Raw genomic sequence first — 6,968 nt, 5'->3', positions numbered from 1 at the left:
TGAAAATCGCATCAAATGAGCTATAATCCCAGATTATAAGGTAAGTCTAGAATTTAGTTCAAGAAGCACCCAAGGAAGGCGCCTGCTTTCCATGCTGGGAATCCGGCTCTGGTCTTCCTGGCTATTCTTGTTAGGCAATCTGCGGACTTCTGAGTTTGTGCGGTGCGCTACAACATCATGTGCTGAGGGCTACACAAAAACGCTGCAGTCAAAGGGCTGACCAAAGCATCCGGCGTTTACTTCTCACATTCCCACGGTGAAGCTTCTAAGTCAGGGAACCCCTTTTGCCACATTTCTTGCCTGATGGCAAATATTAACTCTTTGCAGATTATTAAAGCAACAGTAAAATTAGACACATTATTGGATCAAGTTTATGAATTATTTTTGTGTCCATATTGGCTAAATCATCAAATAAATATGGAAGCCTCATAGAAAGCTAATGAGTCTTACCTAGAAGTAACTTCTCAAGTAAAGTGATGATAACTTCACGCTCCCATATCCTTTGAGGGGGACAGTGGTACTGAATAACAGGGCATCTCTTGAAACAAACACCATACTAAAAACCTGTTCTTTTTTTCTTGGGACGATAAAGGGAAATCCCTAAAATTTCTAGGTACTTGCCATCCAATAAACACCACATTGCTTAATTTAAGACGGAAGTTATGCTTGTAATAGACAGTACTTCGCTATACAGGAGGTGTCTTCATTTATGCATTCTATCTAGCATTAGTGCACATGTAGTTGTTTCTCATTAAATTGTATTCAAGGTAGAAATGAACATGTGAAAAAGATATATGAGTGAGCTGCTACTGACACCTCTTGTAATGATTAGTGTTATTTAGTAGGAACTTTTATATATATACATATATGTATAGTAGCAAATAATTATTACATTTTACATTAAAACTAGGTGTCCCACTTAGTATAGAAAAACTCTTAAGTTTTTTTGGTTCATTAACTATGTATGTGCCAGGTACAACGTCAGATACTGTGGAATCAAATGTAAGAGTCCTCACCCTTGTGGAAGAGTCTCATAGTGAATCAGTTTGCGTAGATATCTCCACATTTCAGAACTCTAAAAACAAAACATGTGAATTTTCCTTTACTTGAAAAAATGTAACTGATTTTTAAATGATCTGTTTTTAAATTTTGTTTCCCTTCTCATCTGAGCAATTAGGCAATGGATTTTACTTTTTTCCCAGGTCTCCAAATTGTCCCCTCTTATTAAATACCTTCCAGTTCCTAATATTTCTCCCATCTTCCCTTCTTGGGAATGTCATTAATATGGTGAGTCCCATATGAATTTCATTCCATGGGGGAATTTCAAGTACACATAGCTTTTTCTCCAGAGACCAAACACAACTTTCTTGATCTCTCCACAAGTTATCAAACTCATCCTCTGGTAATCTTACACTTTCACAGAATTAATCAAAGGTAGTAGCTTGTAAATGGCATTTAAAAGAACAAAACACTTAGATTTTCATACAGCTTTAAGAAACCAGGACAAAATCGTGCAGTGCATTTGAATTACTTTTGTGAAAAGTAGATCATGAAATAGGTTCATATATATCATCACCAGTAATGTCACCAAGAACTTTTACTAAGATATCTATAAAATTCAGAAAATTTAGAATTCATGAGCAGTAAACCCTTTGGTCATTGTAGCAGAGCCACATTTTAACTAATTTTTTTCTTTTGCTCTTATTGAAAAAATCATTTTTATTTCAAAAATTATAATGCAGTATTTTATTTCAGATTTCTAAATGTGGTCATTTAGCATTCATTCTGAGATAGAAAAGCCAAAAAAATTGATAACATTCTTTTACAGAATAACTAGGCCTTTAAGTACATTAGCACTGAAAACACATTTCAGGTTGCCCTGAACAGGATCATGCCAGGGAACAGTGATATTTTGGCCTAGTCACAAGACTCCAGAATCTGTACCATGTTGTTCAAGCCAGTATTTTGTGTGTGTGTGTGTGTGTGCGTGTGTGTGTGTCTGTGTGTGTGTCTCTGTGTGTTAAGAAATAAGATTCACAAAGTTTGTTTTAGATGATAAATTAATAGCTGCCAGTGCTTCAGAACCCCAAATATGTCACTTTTAACACATATATGTTGTCTTATTTTACACTCGGTATAAATCAGAAAAAGTTGGACAACTACCTAGCTTTTAGAATCCCCTTTTTATTGTCTTCCAAATAGATGGATGCCCCATAATAACAACAAAACAACTGTAACAAAAGCATTTTATCAATATTACTTGCTAGACTTTAAATTCCTGCTTAACTGAATGTCTCAAATATTTGGTACACATATTCAATAAATAAAAGATAACATGCATTCCAAATTGCCTTTCCTGTTATGATTTAACAGCTGCCTATATTACAAGGTTAGGTGATCCTGGCATATGTTAAAAGATAACTTCAAATGAATGTAAAACACACCAACAAACCAAAAAAAAAATCTATCTCTACCTGAGTGAAGTAATACTTTTGATTATAACCTTGGCTTTAATTATCAAATACACACTTACACTGTCATCTAATTGTTGATAATAAAGCATACTATACCTATTTGTTTCTTGGCTCACTTTTCCTATAAACCTCATAAAAGGATTCTCTGCATATGGACCTATAACTCCTTAAGGCCATTAATCACAACCTTTTTCATTTTCTAAATGGGATGTTTATAAAATTTGCCATGCTGTAGAGAAGTTAGGTGATGATTCTGATTTGAACACTGGCATTAGCAATTGGTGATACTTTGTAGAGATGATCTACAGATGTTTCTCAGCTTATGATAGGGTTGCATTCCAATTTACCCCTTGTAAATCGAAATCACTGCAAGTGAAAAATGCACTTAATTAGTTTTAACCCACCAAATATCTGAGTTTAGCACCACACTGTAGAGTATTGGCGTTTCCCCCTCTGGTCATGTATGTAGAAGACTGGGAGCTGACTGGGGACTGTGCCTCATAGCAACTGCACAACACCCATGCTGCTAGCTAGGGAAAAGAGCAAAATCCAAATTTGAAGTATAATTTCTACAGAACGCAAATTTTTGTACCATCCTAAAGTTGAAGAGTAGTGAAAAACTAATCATTCAAACCATTATTAGTTGGGGTTCATCTGTACAGATGCTTTTTCCCTGGGTAGTAGCAAATATTAAGTGGATTGGCTCTAAGTAGGAAAGAATGATTAATTTTATTGTAAACCTCTGTACATTGCCCCTTAATAATATGCTAGCAGAAGGCTAGAGAGGAAAAAACTAAGATGAAGTCCAGGAGGAATAAAAACATAACTAAAAATGTAAATTCTCAATTAGTTGCATTTAAATTACCTAGTCTTCAAGTAGGGCAGGAAAAATCTGTAAATATTTCTAAAATCAGCCTATTTGTTAACTTGATCAAGGACTTTCAAGTTTTCTTTTTTAAACAATGGAACCCTTTATTCAACAGAAATATTTTGTGAAACTCCAAAATATTAATGGCTGAAAGACAAACGATTCAAGTTCAGACACAGGTGGGAATCATGCAACCTCTGGTTTAAACCAACTTTCTGGAGGAGTGGGGATGTAGCTCAGCGGCAGAGCGCTTGCCCATCAGGTGCAAGGGTTCAATCCCAGTGATACTACTACTACTGAGATGATGATGCTAGTAGCAGGAAGTTTCTGGAGAGCAGTGGTGTCTTGTTTGCCCCACATCTCCAATGGTTCTTGACCCTGTTCATGTATCTACTAGGGCTTTGGAATTTCATACCAACTTGTATGCACTTTACAATATGTCACAGACAAAAAATATCAATCCATCTTAGAGTATTTTCATCACCCTAGAAATGGCCACATACTCACTCATCACATAGCTTCTATTCATTAGCAGGCACTTCAGATGCACTGACAGTAAAGTTCCTGCCTTTAAGGAGCTTATCAGTTTTGTGAAGATAAACAAGTAAACCAGTAAATCAGTTTGCTATCACCTGTGATAGGCTGCTGGAGGCAGGGGGGAGGAAAAGGGCCAAGGAGTGACATTTTCATCAGGCCTGGGTGGGTCTCAGGGAAGGCTCTTGGGCTGATCTAACTTGCCTTCTTTTCATTAGTTCCCTTAGCAAATCATCCCAAGTATTCCTAAGGCAGGTTAGGTGCCAGTCTCTGTGCTTCCATAATAGTTTGTGTCAATGGTCAGTAAATCTCTTCCTGCACCATACTGTTTGTTCATCTCTACCAGCTGGAAGGCCTTTAAGGGGAGGGGTTGTATCAATTCATTTTTAGCATTTTCATTTCTTTAGAAAGGCATTTGGAGTTCATAATGAAGAGGAATATATAGTATTTCTACTTCTCTCCTTAAAAATAAAAAGTATTTACTTTTCCCCCTTTAAAATAATTACAAGCTTTCAATTGCATGTCAAGTGGACATCAGGGAAGCATGTCTGTGATTCAGTCTGGAAATAGTTATTCAGCTGTACATCAGTATCAAGGTGACTTTGGCAATCTAACAGTTAAAACCAGTTTTATTCAAGCACTTATTTTTTTTTTTGGTGGTACTGGGGTTCCTGGAAGCCCTTCTTCCTCTGGGCTACACTCCCAGACCTATTTTTTTTTATATTTTTGAAACAGGGTCTCTTACGCCAGCGCAGCTGGCTTCGAACCTGCGCGATCCTCCTGTCTCCGCCTCCCAAGCGCGGGGATTACAAGCGTGCGCCACCATGCCCGGCTCAAGCACTTATTTTCAAATTGTGAATTTGAATAAAGATAAGAAGCATAAGGAATTCTGATGCTGTATTAACAAAACCAACAAAATACTGATTTTGAAAATTTACTTCATGATCACTGATTCCAAAATCTGCAGTGCATCTGAAAAAATGTTAGGCATCATGAATTCAGAATCAGAAATATAACAAATACTGATGTTTGATAGAGCATAAATAATAAAAATTATAGTCATCTTGGATTTTTCAGCCAAAAACTATTCACACCAACAATGTAACAGGCTAACCCTCATAATTTATAAAGGGGGGAAAGGCCCTTAAAATTATCGAAATAACCCACTGAAGTTTAAGCACAATCTCAAATATTCCAAACATCATGTGGAAAAAGTGTTTATTTTGATGCCACAACAGTTTAAATTTTCATGTACTATGAGTCTTAAAGCGATATACAATACTTTCTTAAAATCCACTTAACAAATTTGATTTTGACAAAAATATATTAAAACAACTTAAATATAGAACATCACTGAGAGTATAAAAAGTGAAAATTGTTCTATTTAAAGTACAGATGGCCCCCAACTTACAATGGCTCAACTTGTGATTTTTTAAAACCTTATAGTGGTGTCAAAGACATAGCATTTGTTAAAGCTTCAGTATGCAGTATGACAGGATGACATGCACATGTGGCCTTGCCATGTGCAAGATGCTCTTCTGCGATGCTGGGTGGCAGCAGTGAGCCACAGCGTATACTCGGCCACACGGTTAGGAGGGTGAACAATTCTACATTGAACTGTGTTAATAATGTTTGGCAGATTAAGCTATTCAATGCATTTTCAACTTAAGATATTTTCAACTTACATGGGTTTATGGGGACCTAACCCTACTCTCCACCAAGTAGCTCCTATTAATAGTATAAAGCAATGTTTAAAAGATGTTGATGTGTAATAAAATGCCTCACTTAAAATCATTTATTTTTCATACATCCTGAAAAGTGTTAAGCGGATTAAAAAATGTAAAGGGTCTACGCTAAATTACAGATATTATAAAACAGGTTTGCAAACAAAAGTTGGCAAAGATGATTGTTTTTCCCAGTCTCACATGAAAAAGTTTAGTTTTGAAGAACAAGAGAGCTTCTTCAACTGTTGGAGTATAAAAGAACTAAAAGGATTTTGGTCAAACAGTGACCCTCTGGAATTTTGTCATGGAAGTAATTTATGACAACTTAATGTAGAGAGGTAGAAATAAGCATGATGTTAGAGCTAATGGTCTGGCATACTATACTAGTTAATAGTTAAAAAGCAACAGTATTAGCCGGGTGTGGTAGCCAGGTTCAAACACAGGTTTGAAGCCAGCCTCAGCTACCTAGTGAGGCTCTCAGCAACTTAGTGAGACCCTGTTTCCAAATAAAATATAAAATTAGGCCTGGGAGTATAGCCCGGAGGTAGAAAGCCTCTGAGTTCCACCCCCAGTACCACCAAGAAAAAAAAAAAAACAGAAGCAACAGTGTTACCAAGCATGATGGAATCCCTTCTGAGGTCATGCTCCAAATTCCTTTAGAAATTCTGGGAAACATCTCTCTATATTTGGGAGTTTAAGGCTCCAAGTTGTTCCACCGCTTATAAGCATTATAGCTAAGAGTTTGTTGGAATTTGGAAAGCTTTGGTCAGTAGTCTATACTAGTGAAATTATTTATTATTATTTTTTGGTGGTACTGAGGATGTAATCCTTCTACCTCCGGGCTACACTCCCAGACCTATTTTATATTTTTATTTGGAAACAGGGTCTCTTAAGCCAGCGAGGTTGGCTTCGAACCTGTGCAATCTTCCTGTCTCTGCCTCCCAAGCGCAGGGATTACAAGCATGCACCACCATGCCCGACTACTAGCTAAATTTTTTTTAGAAGAGGTTCTTAGAACCTGATGAGATCCAGCCCCTCTTCCTACCACATCTTGAAGACTTAATTTCCCAATTGCTGCTGTTAGCCTGTGTTTTCAGAACAGTTTGCCTGCATTATTTTTTTATATACAGAATAATGCATACACTGTGTCTGGATTCATTGGCATGATATTATATGGGCAGCTCTATTGTTGGGTGGCTGTTTACAACCCAAAATTCTACAATGAAATAAGGGGGGGAAGGTATTAGGGAATTGCTGGCAGGCTACTAGCTGCTAGCATATCTCTCATTGGTAAAATAGCCCCCCAACTTTTCTTTTTCTAAAGCCCCTTACCACTTCCTGTACCCATTAACTTCCAACTTTGCTGGA

The sequence above is a fragment of the Muscardinus avellanarius genome, assembly GCF_963383645.1.
Source record: "Muscardinus avellanarius genome assembly, chromosome: 2".
NCBI lineage: Eukaryota > Metazoa > Chordata > Mammalia > Rodentia > Gliridae > Muscardinus > Muscardinus avellanarius.
This window is presented reverse-complemented; position numbering follows the sequence as displayed.